The sequence below is a fragment of the Lolium rigidum genome, chromosome 1 (genome assembly GCF_022539505.1).
Source record: "Lolium rigidum isolate FL_2022 chromosome 1, APGP_CSIRO_Lrig_0.1, whole genome shotgun sequence".
Classification (NCBI taxonomy): domain Eukaryota; kingdom Viridiplantae; phylum Streptophyta; class Magnoliopsida; order Poales; family Poaceae; genus Lolium; species Lolium rigidum.
Genome location: NC_061508.1, coordinates 262,805,801 through 262,824,451, shown reverse-complemented (window position 1 = coordinate 262,824,451; position 18,651 = coordinate 262,805,801).

The window sequence follows — 18,651 nt, the reverse complement described above, 5'->3', positions numbered from 1 at the left end:
TTTTGGGCCTTTTGGTCCACAGGCCGCCGAAATCCCCAATTCTAACTCAAGCCACTCATCTGGTCGGCAACCACGGAACCAGTGTGCACAGCAGGCATATGAACCGTAGTGTATATGTGATCTTATATCAATGTGCATAGGTCCGTTGAATCGTTGAATGCATCCTTTGTAGTTGCTTCACAAATAAACTCATTTTAGCAATCGCAAAATAGAAAATGGGTTTTCGGAAACACGTTGCTTTCCACCCAAGGCACACGAACGTGACTAATACGGGCTCATTCCGACAAACTATCCCTGGCCGGAGGGTAATACCTAGCTCTTTTGCCATAAAAGCCATGTAACTTCGCTGGTTGGAACTCATTTCTTGAACACTTTTTCAGCAGTCCTATCCCAAGTTTGAATTTTTTTTCGTCGCTTCTAGGTCACAAATAACGGAGTCTTGTGAAAGTTTCACATTTTATGATTTTTTTATGATTTAATTTTGCAGAAAACGAGGCCCACATGAAATGACGTTTTGCCAAAACTGGTGCCGGGGTCACCGGCTTGGAAAAGTGCGAAATCAGGAGAAAACCACACATTAAATAGCGAGCGGTCATAAAAAATTTGAAGCGAACGAAAAGTGGACGATTAGTTCATATCCAGGCCATTTCAAGCGGAATCGGCAGGGCTTTCCAAAAAGCTAGTAGGTGCAACAGGTATGTTAATCATAAGGGATTTCTATTTTCGTGCCCTCGGTTTCTTAGTTGTGCTTAGTTTTCCCCAGCTCCTTAGTTTTTCCTCAGTTTTTCCCAAGACCTTGTCTGAAACCATCACGAGATCTTCATGCGGCCGGTTGCCCGACGGTTGACCGTTATCTTCGACTAGTGGGGCCACGTAGAGCCCGCAAAGACACGTCGAGACCATCCATCTTTGTTTGACCGTAAGCATCGTCTGTATGCCGACCAAAACGCGCACGAGTGGGGTTTCGGTATATCGAATGACAAGTGGGCCATGGCGGCGATACAAGGGGCAATACACGGGTAGGAATAGATTTTTAAACGGAGCTCTACGGCGATGGCACGAGGAGGTGGCACTGCGGGGTGCCGAGATGAGATCGACGTCCACAAGAAGCTGCATGAGGCGAGACCGGACGCATTAGATAGATATGAACTAGACGTGTTTAACCATGCAAAGAAGAGAAGAAATGATCGGCGACATCGACGACTACCTCAAAACTTTGGTGGCCGGTGTCCGACACGAACGCGAGCAATGTAGAGAAAACTAGTGTCTCTCCTTTACGGCGTGTATAGATGGGTGCTAGAAGAGTATGGTGGCGAAGGGAAAGACCTCGCGGTGGTACGTGGTGTCCCGAGCATAGCGGGCGGCGTGGCCGTGCCCACATCGGCGTGGATGCATGTTCGGCATTGGCATCGGCATATGCGTTCGGCATTGGCCTCGGCGGTATCTCGGTGTGTCGGTGATCGAATGAGGGGACGGGATTGAGGGTGCATCCCGACGGTGACCCTAGCAGTGGCGGCGAGCATAGCCGTTCTGACCATGCCGATATCGGCATCGGCAAAGTTTGGAGGCTGTGGTGCTCGAATCAAGGAGGGATTTGTTTCTTGTCCGCCAAAAGTGATTTGAAACAAGTTTCGTGTTGAAGGTTAGGTAACGAAAGTTTGTAACTAAGCCCAAAATTATACTAGCGCCATGGTGAGGTTCTTTTTGATAGAGCTATACGGTTGGGCAAACTTTTTTGACACTTTTTAGATAGGGTTCCTTGTTGTTACACGTATGGCATCATGTATGGCAAATTTGGGGTCATTTGGAGATGTTCGAAAAAATCACTTTGCTTAACGCATGTCGTTTCGTCTCACTGAAACCAGCTTTTCTAACAAGGTGATTTATTCTACCTTCTCTAAATGACCTCAAATTTCATACAGCTGATCTTCTATACATAGATAGATAGATAGATTGTTTCGTTTTTATATTTTTCGAACTTTTTATTTCCCTTTATAATAACCAATTGATTTTCAGGTCAAAACCTCGAAAAACAGCATCATGTATGGCATCATTTTCGCCATAAATTTCAAATTTTGTGAAACTTTCCCTTTTAGATATTCCTTGTTGTTATAGATATGGCATAATGTATGCCAAATTTGGTTAGGTCTCACTGAAACCAGCTTTTGTAACAAGTTAGGTTTTTTCGACCTTCTCAAAAGGGATTTTTTCTACCTTTTCTAAATGACCTCAAAAATCATACAGACGATCTTCTATACAAAGATAGGTAGATTGTTTTGTTTTTACGTTTTTTTGAACTTTTATTTCCCTTTATAATACCCATTTTTTTCAGGTCAAAACCTCGAAAGGTAACATAACTAGATGGTGAACCCTTCCAAACTTCAAATACAGAGATAGATAGATTGGTTCGTTTATCATTTTTACCGTGAATAGTAATGGCTACAAGAAATCGGTGATGATTTATCATTTTTTGCGTGAAAAGTAATGGATACAACAAATCGGTGATGGTTTATCATTTTTTCGTGAAAATTAATGGCTACAATAAATCGGTGATGGTTTATCATTTTTTGCGTGAAAATTAATGGCTACAACAAATCGGTGATGGTTTATCATTTTTTCGTGAAAATTAATGGCTACAACAAATCGGTGATGGTTTATCATTTTTTGCGTAAAAATTAATGGCTACAACAAATCGGTGATGGTTTATCATTTTTTGCGTGAAAAGTAATGCCTAAAAGAGTTTATAATTTTTAGCGCGTGAAAATGAATACAGAAAACCGCCCTTTAGCATACTTAGAGAGTGGAAGGTAACCGCCGACAGAGAGAGAGGGGTTATCCTGCCCGTTAATTAGATCATACGATCAACGGTCGGCGGGCACGATCCGCGTGACATGGGCTAGACCAATCAGGGCAATGTTGCACGTATGAGAGAATTTGTGGAGGGAGAGGGCAAAACTGAGTAGTATCAAAAAACCAAGGACACCTATGTAATAAACAGACTAAGGGATTCAAATATGAGATTAAAAAATGGAAAATGCGTGTTTTGTACAATAAAACCCATCTTGGCCTATCTCAAACTATTTGCAATACAAATATACATGAGTGTGAGAATTGTGGCCTCATTTAGACAAAGTATGTTTTGGGGAAAACTGTTTTGGGAACGGTTTATTGTAGAAAACCATGCACCTTCATAGCTACTAGGTGATTTGAGAAGGCCTTTGAGAAGTGGCAATTTGTGGTAAAATTTGATTTATCTATGACTTATCTATGTTTTGAGAACTGGCAATTTGTGGTAAAGACTCCATGAGTATGTGCCACTATTTTTCGGAATTTTTGCACATTAAATGACTCATTTAACTAGTTAATCCCATTTGTTGATCTGTACGGTGACCAGCTACTTGAGGGTAAAACTGACCATATTGCACTAGCCGAGTATTAGCACTCAAGGGAAAAGCTGAGCACACAAAAAATGCTAGTATAATACTCGAGGTTATACCTGAGTATATCTAAATTTTCAGGGTTAGACTCGAGGACGCGTGTTGCGGTGCAGAAATGGAAGACGTGCAATTGTTGACGCGTAGACGCCGGTCGCGGTGCAGAAGTCGAAGACGTGCAATCGTGGACGCGTGTCGCATTGCAGAAGTCCAAGACGTACAGACGTGCAGCGGTGGACGCGTAGGACGCGGGTCGCATTAACCACCCCTTGCCTTTATAGACGCCTCCTCCCACTATCTCTGTCACTCTCACTCGCCTACGCAACGCCGCCTCTCTCACGTCCCATCATCTTCTCCAAAGCAAAAAACCCTCTCCCTCTCCCTCTGCTCTGCCAGCGAGATGGACAAGGAGAATGCCAATCCCATCGTCCACGGCGCCGTCGGCTCCAAGCGCGACGCCTCCCTCTTCGACGCCGTCCCCTCAACGGACGTCGCCGCCTCCTCCGCCGGTGCATCGGAGGCTGCTGCCGCCGGTCGCGGTCAGATCCCGCCGGGATATGACCCCTACGAGTTTGTGCCGTACGTCCCGCCCACGAACCCCTACGACACCTCCATGGAGGACCCATGGAACGAGGTAACTACGGTTTGCTTCCTTTTTTGTTCCCCATTCCTTTTTGAACCCTATTTTTGCTGGTGTAGATGGATCTCGTGGATGGATGAGTATTGGGCTAATATTTGCGCCGATTTTATTCCATTTTGCTTTGATCCCTCCTTGATTTCATTTAAGATTTGGGGTTCGGCCGTTCGGTTAATTTATGCAAGTAATAATGGGATCTGAATCAGTTAATTTATGCAAGTAATCATAGGATCTCAATCAGTTATTTTATGCACGAATCAAAAGATATCAACCGTTTAATTTTGCAAATAATCTGGAATGTGTTCAAGTTCAGATCTGGAATATGTTTCTTTGCCTATGATGAATCGGTGGGCACAGATTTTTACAGGGAGGGTTCAGCGAACCATTTACGTGTACAAATCTGTTGTGCATGAGCTTTGGTTCGCTTACACCGTCCCTGTAGACATATAATCGTGTCCACTCTAACTGAGGCTGCCTCTGTTTTTTCTAACTTTGTTATCATGCACGTTAGTCATCGTTGCAACTCATTCACTAATAGGTCCCGTTTGATATGGATCAGCTGTCTGGCAGCGACATCGGCAGCGACGACGAGCACCATGACATCAAGACTCGCCGAGTCTCTGCGGAGGCTGCGGGTCGGCCGATACGTCTCCTACTTCGCCATCAACAAGGGTGTCTACGGGTGCCCCTTCTGCACTAAGAGGCTCGGCGGCACGACTTCAAGCTGCCTCCTCACGCACGCCGAGAACATCGGCAACACCAACCCCAAGGTCGGCGCGTCGGTGAACCCCCACTCCTTCCGCGCCAAGCACTTGGCGCTCGGCATGCACCTCCGCAGCATCCAGCGGGTGGAGATCTCCGACGGGCGCATGCCTCCGCTCAAGCCCAAGGCTCCCAAGGGAAGCAACAAGCGGAGGCATAGGCAGATGGGGTAGGCGGAGTCCTGGACGTGTCTTTGCTGCTGCCTTCTCCATTTTGTTGTTGGGATCCCTTTGTTGTTAGCTAGGAATCCCTCGTTGTTATGTTGTTAGTATGATGGTGCTGTGAAGAACCTCGAACCCTACTATGTTTGGCTGCTGAATGCAGCTTATTATCTAGGGAGGGATCCCTATTATCTATCCCTATTCTACTATATGACCTTGTGAATTTATCGTACATTCCCTGTAGATTTGCTTCTAGATTTAACTACATACATATGGACCAGATGGAGTACTAGATTGGGCTCCCTACTAGATTTGCTGCCATATTGCACTAGTGGAAAACTGCCCTTTTGCACCGGTTCAAAAGGCCCATATGCACCGGATGGCCAACCGGTGCAAACCATCCGGTGCAAAAGGCCCCCCCCCCTTTTGCACCGGTTCTGTTACAAACCGGTGCTAAAGGGGCACCACGTGGCCGTCTCGTGGAGAGTCCGGCAGGGGACCTTTGCACCGGTTCGTAATACGAACCGGTGCAAAAGGGTTGTGCCGCGGCAGGGTTTTGGTGCCATTCCCTGCCGCGGTAGACTCGCCGCGGCAGAGAATTGCACTAAAACGCTGCCGCGGCGGACTGCTGCCGCGGCAGGAATTTTCACTAAAACGCTGCCGCGGCGACTCTGCCTCCATTCGAAACACGGTATAATATTAATGCAAACAATTCAAATATATATATAGGAAACCATTGTATTACATATATCGATCAAAGTGACACACGTTCATGCATATATATATATGTCTACATCAACTTTGATATTGGCGGTTGTCCACATAGTGTTCTCCATCCGGAGCTATGACTTGCTCAAGTAAGAACCCCGCCGGTTCTTCTTGAATTGCTCGTACACGCTCTGTTGCTAGAAGACCGTCCACGCAACCGTTCGATCTAATAATTTGAAGAAGGTACGATGGTCAGTATATATATATGTGTGTATGTGAATGAAACACAAGGTGATCGATAAAATAAAGCCATGAATGTTGTTTAATTACTTACATCAAGTTGTTCCAAAATGTCCCTCACATGATGGGTATTCGGCGGATGAACTCGCAAACGTAGAACCCGCATAAATTATTCCCGTCCTCTTGCCTCAAGCACTTTACGAGAACAAAGTTCAGTCAAAATAATATATATATAATCAAGGATGATAATAATTGTATTGAAACTAGAATCAAAGAGATGCGCGGCCTAGCCATTAGTACTTACCGGTACATGTTTTATTCGAAGATCTTTATTCTTTAAACCCGGAGCTTTGTTGGTGAACCGTTTCCAAGCCTTGTGGAGGATATCAGCCATGTCCCCCCACGCCTCAAGGGGTTTACTCTTCGAGTCCATGACTTCTACTATCCCGGTGTCGGGTTCAATGACTAGCGAGGATATAGTGAAACCTGCGGACACACACATATATATATATGCATAACTCATCAATTACACTTAACACATGGAGTAAGCGAAAAAGATTTAATGTGTGAAGAGAGTAACACTCACGCGAAGTTGTAAGGAAATAGTATTGCCCTTTTGTATGAGTTTTTCCTTAAGACATGTACCAAGTTATTCTCCGTGTCCTTGGGAGAGTTGTCGATAGTATACCCATTCACGGTATATGGGTCAACGAACCCAAGATCATAGATTTGCCCCTTGCGGCATTCGCGAATCTTCATTCTGCATAATACAGTGAGAGTATGGTTATATGCATGCAATAATGGACGAGTCGCGGTAGAGACTTAATTACATAAATAATACTTACGAGACAGGTATGCACTCAGCGAGAGATTTGTCGAGGGCGTCTTGGTTGAATAACTGAAATAATTCACAAAATTCGATGTTCATCACGTCAGTTCGCCCGTAGTGCTCATCTCTTATTGCCACCATGATCCGGTTCCGGCCGTCCTTACATGCATCCAAGTACCAATTATGTAGTCTTCGCAGCTGTGTTGATAGATTAGGCAACTCCGCAGCTCTGACAAGAGGTTCCCCGTATGTGTAATGGTATGCTAATTGGACATCGTCCGTGGCCATGAATTCGATGCGGCTTAAGTACTCGGGAATACTCATACCGGCCGCATCTGCCTCATCTTTGTATAGTTTTACCATCGTTGGATCAAGGCACGCTAGGACATCGGGATACACTTGGAGCGAGGGCACGAGTTTTTCGGGCTCCAAGGCTGGGAACTGGTTTCCCATCTACCTTACTTTTTTCCCACCGCTCTTTTGCTAACACATTTGACTTGCGAATAGACCGGTCATAGTTCGATGAAAGACTTGGCTCAGGTTGATGAAGGTTCTTCAGCAGTTTCAACTTCTTTTCCGAGAGATATAGCTGGCTCCGGCTCAAGCTGGGGCTTTTAAGTTTCAACATTTGTTGCTTGTGCTGTTCGGCTACGATCTTGGCATTTTCCTCAACTGTATAGTCATAAGGTCTCTTGGGAGCAACCTTAGGCACTCTTGGGAGGGGCTCTTGTTTGCGTCTCGGTGATTTGTTACGACTCAGCTGTGTCGTAGCGGTCCGCCTAATTTTCCTCTTATACTTGGGCGGCGGAGAAGGCTCACGCGGCGGCGGAGATGGCTCACGCGCCGGTGGGGAAGGCTCACGCGGCGGCGGAGATGGCTCACGCGCCGGCGAGGAAGGCTCACGCACCGGAGACGGCTGCATCGGTGGAGAATGCTGGCTCGGTGGAGACCTTGTTGGCGCCTTCCAACCCGGAATCACAATGAATTCCTTTCGCCATAGAGCCGTAGTGTGCTTGGCCTCTCCCAGCTCTAGCAAATCCCCTTCACCGGCAGGGTGGTCAAGCCTCGGCGGCCCATACCCATCCATAACTTGATCCACCCCGGCAACAGCGTATCCAGGTGGAACCGGCTTGAAGTGATATCTTTGATCAGGTACCGGCGGTAAGACATAGCCGATCGCCGCCTTGAGCGTTAAGTAGCCCATCGTTTAGAAATGTAGCTCACAAGGTGTCGACTGCGTGATAAAGTCCACGGGGTAGAGATCGGAAGGCATCTGCGGATCCACGGGGGAGGGAGGAGCCATGCGCGGATCCACATCTGCATCATCACCAGGGCAGCTCCGTGGAAGCCACGCTGCTCTTCCACGAGATCCCCGGCCGGTAGCATCGAATGCAACTTCTTCTATCCGCGGATTAGGTTGAGGTTGGGTGACCGTGAGCTGAGCCCGACATTATCATCCTCACTTGCTCCTCTAGCTTAGCAACGCGTTCTTGAACCACATCCTTTTGCCTACGACGGCTTCTATCGGGATATTTCTTCGTTTTGCAGGAAACCCAATACACCACGGCTTGCCACCTGGTATGGTTCGTGTTCGTCCTGGGTGTTCAGGATTCCCAAGGGCGCATGTGAGCTGGTCCTTCTCTCTTTCGGGACGGAACTTCCCCTCTTCAACTTCCTTTGCAGCATTTCTAAAGGCTTCGATGGGAAGTGGGTTTTCCCGATGTCTTTGTGTATATATGCAGAACCCTTGTGCGTCTAGGGATGGCACCCGCAGGGTATGGGTACGGGTAGAGCCATCCCATACCCGTCCCCGTCACCTTCAATCTTACCCATCACCCGTACCCATACCCGCCAACGGGTGCAAGTTTTTCCCATACCCATCACCCAGCGGGGTAAATGGGTACCCGCGGGTAAAAATACCCGTGCTTATAACACATCAAATTGATCAAAAAATATGACATGAGGTGAAACAATCCTAAATAGGGGACTAATCCTGACTAACCTACCAGCAATTGTGAGACCAGAAAGTTTGAGGTTCAACCTAGCTATGTAAAGGTGTGATTAGGGGGGGATTAAGTACTTTAGAATATTACAACGGCCTACTTGTCAAATATAGATGGGTACATGGGTACGTGGGTATGGGTTCTACGATCCCATACCCGTACCCGCCTTACCCGATGGGTATGATATTTTCCCATTTACAAACCCATGGGTAATATTTTGTCCCATACCCGTACTCCTATTGGGTTTTTACCCGGTGGGTACGCGGGTCATGGGTACCCATTGCCATCCCTATGTGCGTCCAACGTGCCCCCATGCGCGTAAAACCAATCCCTTGACCGCTGGTTCCATTTCCGTACCTCTGGCTGGATCCCGTTCTTAATTAGGTCATTCTCCCATTTCTCCCACTTAGGTCTGCCGACCTTGTAGCCTCCTCGCCCCATGGTATGGAAGTACATCTTATTAGCAGCATTTTTCTTGTTGGTGTCCGACCTTGTCTTTGCCCTCTCCGATGTCTTGTACTTCACAAATGCCTCCCGAGTGGTCTTTTATCTTCTCATAGGGGCCGTTGAAATCCGGAGTCTTCTTTTTCTTGACAAAGGAGTTGTCCAATTTCTTCTTGTAGTCGTTGAACTGCGTTGCCATCTTCTTAAGAGCCCACTTCTTGACTCTTCGTTGTATGCTATTCAGCTCGGGATCCTCGAGGTCCGGCCTTTTATTATCACTATCGAGTCGGCTGGCTCCGGAAATGTGAAATTTACCATGAGTTTCCTAAACATCAGATTTTTGGATCTCGTATCGACGTAAGTAACTCCTTCGTCCTCCTTTGCAGGTTTCTTCCATTCTTGAGTGGTGATCGGGATGGTGTCCCTAACAATAACTCCGCATTGACTTACAAACTTTTTTGCGTGATCCTTGGGAGAAATCGGTTCGCCGTCTATAGCGATTTCCGTGATGATGCACCTTTCATGCTCTTCCATCTTTCTGGCCGCGCCTCGTTTAGTTCTGCCAGTAGAGTGTGTTGATTGGGAGGTCTAAAAGAAGAAACAACGTTAATATATGTATATGCACATATCTGTAGGCTTGGTTAATTAATATATATACACCTCGACGTGGTGAGCTTCTCCCTCGCAGTCGTCACCTTCTCCCTCACCGGAGCCGTCTCCACGGTGGTCTTGATCATCTTCCTCATCGGATCCGTCTCCTCGGGTTCGCTCGTCTCCCTCGCCGGATTGGTTTAGGTAAAGAGAGGTGATATCGTCATCATCACGGATAATCTCCTCGACGAGGTATTCTTGTTCTAGGTCTCTTTCCATAGTTTCCGCAAAGACTTAAAAGTTATTCTAATGCTATAAACACAACGAAGCTAGATTCTCGCAAAGACTTACAAGTTTTGCAAAGACTTACAAGTAATTAAGAATAATGCTCAATACATGATCAATAATAGTGCTGAAAGCAGATAGTGCAGTTACATGCATACATAGATCGATAATACATCAATCACTACTACAAACACTCAACCACTCAACCGCGCAGACCGGGTCCTAGAGGGCGCCGACCGGGTCCTGAGCCGCGCTGGGTGTACCCCCAAAGCCACGGAACAACAACGGGAGCATAGCTAACATGAGATCCCTGCATAACGCTCCATCCGGTCCTATACATGTTGTCTAACGCATACATGTAACGGCGAACGTGCTGGTCCTCCGCTTCAATGCGCTGAGCTACCTCCTCCGGCGGGGCCGGCTCCCTCTGAAACGAACGTGGCCCATAAGACCTCCACCAGAGAATATCCGGGTCGACGACGGGACCCGGATTCCGCACCAAGGTGCGCGCCCCGGAAGATAACACCTCCCAGTGCCACCCCGGCGGAGCCCAGTCCCGAACTTCCCCCATCTGCTGCATCTCCTCTAAAACTGTCCTAGCTCCAGGACGCGGAGGCCGCGGCATTGTATGCAAACTAACAAATATAATATTGAATTTGAATAAAGTACTTATGAATATGAATCAAAGTAATTAAAAAATTTCTAACACATACTAATATAGTACTGACATATTCCATCTAATTTTTTCCTAACACATCTAAAATAAAGTACTTACATATTTCATCTAATTTTTTCTAACACATACTATTTAAAATCTAACACATACTAAAATTTCCTAACACATCTAACACACTAAATTTTTTCTAACTAAAATTTCCTAACACATGTAACACACTAACTTTTTTCTAACACACTAAATTTTTTCTAACTAAAATTTGTAACAATTTCCTAACTAAAATTTCTAACAATTTACTAACTAAACTTTCTAACAATTTCCTAACTAAAATTTCTAACAATTTCCTAACTAAAATTTCGTAACTAAACTTTCCTAACTAAAATTTTCTAACTAAAATTTCCTAACTAAATTGTTTCTAACTAAAATTTCCTAACTAAAATTTCTAACTAAAATTTCCTAATTAAAAACTAACTAAAACAAAAAAAAAGGAGGGGGCAGGGGCGGGCAGCGCATGCTCACCTCGAGGGCGTGCGGCGGCGGACGGCGCGGAGGGAGGAGCAGGGCGGCGCGGGCGGGCGGCGGCGCGCGGGCGATGACGCGGAGGAGAGGAAGAGGAGCAGGCCGGCGCGGCGCGGTGTGGAGGAGGAAGAGGAGGAGCAGGGCGCGGCGCGGGCAGGCGGCGGGCGCGGGCGGGCGACGGCGGGCGACGGCGGGCGGGCGCGGGCGACGGCGGGCGACGGCGCGGGCGGGCGCGGGCGACGGCGCGGACGGCGGGCGACGGTGCGGGCGGGCGGCGGGCGACGGCGGCAGGGCGTGCAAAAATTTGGCAGCCTGCCGGCGTCCAAAATCTCCTCGCGCGAATGGGGAAGAAGGAGGGGCGCGCGCAGTTAAGTAGCAGGGGTCTTTTGCACCGGTTCGTGGCTGGAACCGGTGCAAAAGAGTCTTTTGCACCGGTTCCAGCCACGAACCGGTGCAAAAGACCCAAATTTAGGCTGAAAATTTTGCGTTCTTCCCGCCTTTTTTCTCTGTTTCGCGCGGGATCGAGTTCCCGCCACGACGCTGCGCGGGTTTCCGCCACGACGCCGCGCGGGATATGTTCCCGCCACGACGCCGCGCTGGACATTTCCCGCCACGACGCTGCGCGGGTTTCCGCCAAGACGCCGCGCGGGATATGTTCCCGCCACGACGCCGCGCTGGACATTTTCCCGCCACGACGCTGCGCGGGATATGTTCCCGCCACGACGCCGCACTTGAAATTTTCCCACCACGACGCGCAGCGCGGAGATTTCCCGCCTAAACGCCCTCTATAAATAGTACTCCCCCGTGTCTCCCATTTCACTCATCACTGAACCCTAGCCCATTGCACAATGCCTCCAAAGCCGCACCCACCGCCGGTGGAAGTGGACCCGCAGCTCGCGGAGATAGAGGAGTGGGAGGAGCTGCAGCAGCAGCTGCGGCAGGAGGCGGCAGCCAGGAGGGCAGCAGCGGATGAGGTGGACCCGCAGCTCGCGGAGATAGAGGAGTGGGAGGAGGCGGCGCTAGCGGCTACCATAGAAGCGTTTGAGAGGCAGAGTCTCCAGGAGCTGCATAAGCGGCCGCGTGTGGCGGATCTGGATAGTGAGGAGATACATAAGCGTCGTCGTGAGGAGGAGCTGCGGCAGGAGGCGACAGCCAGGAGGGCAACAGCAGATGCGCGGAAGAACTAGTAGAAGTTGTTATTGTTGAATTTCAATAAAGCAGTGTTGTCGTTGTTTTAGTTTAAGTTTAGTTAACGTATCTTGTTAAATTTCAATAAAGTCGTTGTCGTTTTATCCCGGTTAATGGCTGGAACCGGTGCTAAAGACGGTTGATTAGTTTATATACCCCTTTTATCCCGAGTTATCGGCTGGAACCGGTGATAAAGATGGTGGATTAGTTTATATATCCTTTTATCTCGGTTCCTGGCTGGAACCGGTGCTAAAGATGGGGGGGCTAAATCTGGGGGAGGCTTATCTGTTATTTGCCTTATCTGGGGTGGTTTCATCTGGGGGGAGGGGATTATCTGGAGGCACACACCGCTATATATAGCCCCCTCCGACCAATGTTACAGATACATATCACAACAAACGCTTCACAATATGAGCTCAAGGTACATGATAATAATTAATACATTATGATCGCTTCGACCGTAACCATGGAGTATCTTCAGCATTTAACGCGATGGTTGGATCAATGTTCACTGTGAAGGGTGGAATTTCAGCAAACTTATTATAATCTTCTGACATGTCCGTCTTGTCCTCGACTCCCACGATGGTTCTTTTCCCTGAAAGAACTATGTGACGCTTTGGCTCATCGGATGAGCTCGTTTCCTTATGTTTTCTTTTATTCGGTCTAGAGGACATGTCCTTCACATAGAAAACCTGAGCCACATCATTGGCTAGGACGAATGGTTCGTCTCCGTAACCAAGATTGTTGGTATCCACTCGTTGTCATTCCGTACAGCCTGGTCTACCTTTACCCCTTTTCCATCCAGGCTTGAACCATTTGCACCGAAATAAAGGGACCTTAAAAGAAGGTCCATAGTCAAGTTCCCATATCTCCTCGATGTAACCATAATATGTGTCCTTTTTGCCACTCGCTAGTGTTTGTTGCATCAATGCGGACACCACTGTTTTGGTTGGTGCTCTTTTTATCTTGGGCGAACTCGTAGAAGGTATTTCCATTTATCTCGTACCCTGGAAAGTCACTATAGTCGAAGATGGTGACCCAGCCAACATGTACAACTGATCTACAATATTGTTGTTATTAATGAGATGTTCTCGGAGCCAACCGCCGAATGTCCGCATATGTTTATGCGTAATCCAGTCTTCGGACTGCCCGGATGTTACGAGCGCACAATATTCTTGTGATCGGTGATATACGGGGCCACCAAGGTGGAACTTTGTAGAACTGTGTAGTGTGCTTGAGTGAAAGAAATGCCGTCCCTACATATCATTGATTTCCTTCCTAGCGTGCCTTTTCCACTTAGTCGCCCCTCATGTCGCGATTCGGGAACACCAATCGACTTAAGGTCGGGAATGAAGTCAACACGGAACTCGATGACCTCCTCTCGTTCCATAGCCCTTGGAGATGCTTCCTTCGGCCTAGCACGGTTATGAACATATTTCTTTAAGACCCCCATGAACCTCTCGAAGGGGAACATATTGTGTAGAAAGACAGGACCGAGGATGGCAATCTCTTCGACAAGGTGAACCAGGAGATGTGTCATAATATTGAAGAAAGATGGTGGAAACACCAACTCAAAGCTAACAAGACATTGCACCACATCCTTCTGTAACCTTGGAAGACTAGCTGGATCGATTACCTTCTGAGATATCGCATTAAGGAATGCACATAGCTTCACAATGGGTATTCGAACATTTTTCGGCAGAAGCCCCCTCAGTGCAACCGGAAGCAACTGCGTCATAATAATGTGGCAGTCATGCGACTTCAGGTTCTGGAATGTTTTCTTCTCCATATTTATAATTCCCTTTATACTGGAGGAGAAGCCAGACGGGACCTTGATACCGTAAAGGACTTCAAAAAAGATATCCTTCTCTCGCTTTGGTAAGAGCGTAGGCGGCGAGGACTTAAGCGACTCCCTGTATCCTTGTAATCCTGTTCTTGCTTGTCTTTTGGGACTTTCATACGATACTGATCCTCCCGTGCTTCTGGTGTATCTTTTGTCTTCCCATACACGCCTAAGAAACCTAGCAGGTTCACGCAAAGATTCTTCGTCACGTGCATCACGTCGATTGAAGAGCGGACCTCTAGGACTTTCCAATAGGGTAGATCCCAAAATATAGATTTTTTCTTCCACATGGGTGCGTGTCCGGTAACGTCGTCATTCGGAACAGATTGACCGCCGGGACCCTTTCCAAAGATTACTTTTAGGTCCTTGACCATATCAAGTAAAGGATCACCGGTACGGAGTTCAGGCTTCACCGGCGATCTGCCTCACCTCCGAAATGATTGCCTTTCTTTTTGACGGGGTGCCTCTTTGGAAGAAATCGACGATGCCCCAGGTACACAACCTTCTTACATTTATTCAAATAGGCACCTTCGGTCTCATCTAAACAGTGCGTGCATGCATTGTATCCCTTGTTTGTCTGTCCTGAAAGGTTACTAAGAGCAGGCCAATCATTGATGGTCATGAAAAGCAACGCTCGTAGGTTAAATGACTCATGTTTGTACTCATCCCATGCATGTACACCTGGTTTGCTCCACAACTCGTAAGAGTTCTTCAAATAATGGCTGTAGGTACACATCAATGTCGTTGCCGGGTTGCTTTGGGCCTTGGATGAGCACTGGCATCATAATGAACTTCCGCTTCATGCACAACCAAGGCGGAAGGTTATAGATACATAGAGTTACAGGCCAAGTGCTATGACTGCAGCTCTGCTCCCCAAAAGGATTCATTCCATCTGTACTTAGGCCAAATCTTAAGTTCCTCGCGTCATCTGCAAAATCCGGGAACTCTCTATCGATTGTCCTCCACTGCGACCCATCAGCGGGGTGTCTCAGCATCTCGTCTTTCTTACGGTCTTCTTTGTGCCATCGCAACAACCTGGCATGCTCTTTATTTCTGAACGAGACGTTTCAACCGTGGTATTATAGGAGCATACCACATAACCTTGGCAGGAACCCTCTTCCTAGGGGGCTCGCCCTCAACATCACCGGGGTCATCACGCCCGATCTTATACCGAAGTGCGGTGCATACCGGACATTTTTCCAAATTTTCATACTCAGCGCGGTAGAGGATGCGAGTCATTAATGCATGCATGTATCTTCAGCACCTCTAATCCTAGAGGGCAGAGAACCTTCTTTGCTTCGTACGTACTCGTCGGGCAATTCGTTATTCTTTGGAAACCTCCTCTTCATTATTTTCAGTAACTTCTCAAATGGCTTGTCACATATACCAGCCTCTGCCTTCCATTGCAGCAACTCCGGGGTGGCACCGAGCTTTGTGTTGCCATCTTCGCAATTTGGGTATAACTTCTTTTTGTGATCATCTAACATGCCCTTTAACTTTCGCTTCTCGTTTTCCGTTTCGCATCTCCGTGTGCATCGGCGATGGCCCGACGAAGATCATCATCAACGGGCTCATCCGATGCCTCTTCATCTTGATCACCTCCTCCTGCATCTTCATCTTCATCATGCCCTCGTTGCGATATCACCGTAGTTAGGGTACATATCATCATCCTCTTCTTCTTCTTCGTCGTTTTCCATCATAATCCCTCTTTCTCCATGCTTGGTCCAACAATTATAGCTGGGCATAAAACCTTTCCAAAGCAGGTGTGAGTGAATGACTTGCCATTCAGGGTATTGCTTCAAGTTATGGCAATCAACACATGGACAACATATAAAACCATCCGCCTGTGGGTTTTCCTGAGCCACACGGATAAATTCTTCCAGGCCCGATCTGAACTCGGGTAGACGTCGGTCAACGTACATCCATTGCCGCCGGTTCATCTACATCAAATAATTAATTAAGTTTATCAATAAACAATTACAAAACATCATAATATTTATAAATAGTGGAAATTAGCACCGTACAAATGAAAGGGTTAAGTTGTTGCTTAAACCTTGATCGAGGAGGAAAGAAAGAGGAGAAAGCTTAAGTGTCGCTCCGGCACCTCATCTCATTTTTATTGGGTGTAAAATCAAGCGGCATCACTCTCTCACACATTTCATCGAGCACCTTATGTGCATGCCAAAGAGAAGCAACTTAGCACTCAACACACACACCTTCTCCTAGCAAAAATGAAGTGAGTGGGCTGTTTGGCCGGTAGCTGAGCTGAAATAGGGCTGGGGACCTTTTAGCACCGGTTCGTGTTACGAACCGGTGCAAATGATCTAAAGGTTCCTCGGCTGACACGTGCCTGGCGACGAACCTTTTGCACCGGTTTGTGTTACGAACCGGTGCAAAAGATAGATCATTTGCACCGGTTCGTAACACGAACCGGTGCAAAAGGTCCCTCGGCCGGCTGCTCCCCACGAACCGGTGCTAATGACCCCTTTTAGCACCGGTTCGTGCCAAATCCGGTGCAAATGACATCTGGGGCAAAAAACCAAAGCCCTTGTTTCTACTAGTGTTGGGCAAACAACGAGGGCCAAAAGACACAAATAATAATTGAAGAAAGACAGAAATGCAAGCTTCTCTAGATTTGATACTAATTAGGTGAAAAAAGGCAGAGAGAAGGAGGCAGAAAAGGTACTCTTAAAAGGGAAATGCCAATGGCCGAGAGAGACAAAACCCAGCTCCTGCTCACGTGCAACCAAACGCTATCTCATCATGTCCCACACGGTCCCTTTCTACCAGCCCCACGCGACGCGGGCCCACACGACGCGGCCCCACACGTCAGCACGGAACGATCAACTTAACGGGAATCCTGCCGTCTGAGCTGCTTCTGCGGGTTTCACACAAGCACTTGGGGAAAACTGAGGAAAAACTAAGGAGCTGGGGAAAACTAAGCACAATTAAGGAACCGAGGACACAAAAATAGAAATCCATAATCATAATGTATACGTGGTCCTCTATTTATATGCTTAGGTTCCGCTGAATTGTTAAATGTGTCCCTTGTAGTTGCTTGATAAAAATCCAATTTCCGCACTCGGAAGACAGAAAGTGGTTTTTTCTTACGGGAAAGGGAAACTAGACACACAGGCGAACAAGAAACTTACAGAACTAGACACACGCGGCGGCCACTGAATTAATAACTAGACACACGCGTACTAGCACACACTGGATTAATAACTAGACACACATGAACTGAATACTCCGGAAACATACATATAGACACACGATAAGCTATATACTATATAGACACACCAACTATACACTGAAATTAGTGGACATGCACATACTACTCTGTCCTCTGAAGTGGTAGTTGAGATGACGTCCAACCAATAGTTGGAGTCGGGGTTGAATGTCGATGCCTCTCCTTTAGCATACTCCTCTAGAATGGTGGCCTTCCTCTGCCTATTTACCACCCTCGCCACAATCCTCTCCGCCGTCTTCTGCTCCTAGAATGCACGTAAGTATTCCACGTCTTCGGGGTGATATCTCCGCCACTGCGCCACGAACTGCTCGTCCGCCTCGGCAATGGCAATTGGCCTCTTCCCTTGACCGTGGCAGTGCGCATCTGCCTATGAGGCTATCACACAAAGTGGAGCTCCGGAGCGAGAATCTGGGCTTCCCCCAAGGACCTTACCACTAGGAAGTTCATGCGGCGGTCCAGGAAAACCTCCACGTCGCGTTGTCGCATGCGCGGGCAGCCTTCTCCCTGGTGTGGAATGTGCCAAGCCACACACGCACTCCAGCGGCAGAGATTTCAGCTACGAAATGGCCCCCAGGCTGTAAGCAGACGACGACGAAACTCGTGGAGCTATGGTTGGCGTGGCGATGAGAAGGCATCTCGATGGCAACGGACAAGAGGCTTCAGTGGTGGTGTTGGAGGAGAGTTGCTAGCTTCGGTGGTTGTGTTTGGAGGAGAGTTGTTGGCCCGAGACTCGGCTATATAGGGACAAGAGGGCTGAAACGGCGATAAAATGGCGGGAAATTTTAGGAAGGGAAAAAAGGGCGGGAAAGGAAAGCGGCAAGGAAGATGGGTCGTTACCGTGTTTCCTTGGTATGCACACGGCAAAACGGTCCTTTGCCGTGTGTTTGAACCCTACACACGACGAATACATGCACGGGAATATTTGGTGGGCGCGGGAACGGAGGAGCCGACGTGGCCCTATTTTGTTTTGCACTGTGTCCGTTAAATACGCACGTCAAAGGTTGGCCGTTATAACATCTCCGTGAAGAGCGGGCATCACAGCCACATGTCTGGGGCCTTTGTTGTGTTTCTTTGTTTGTCT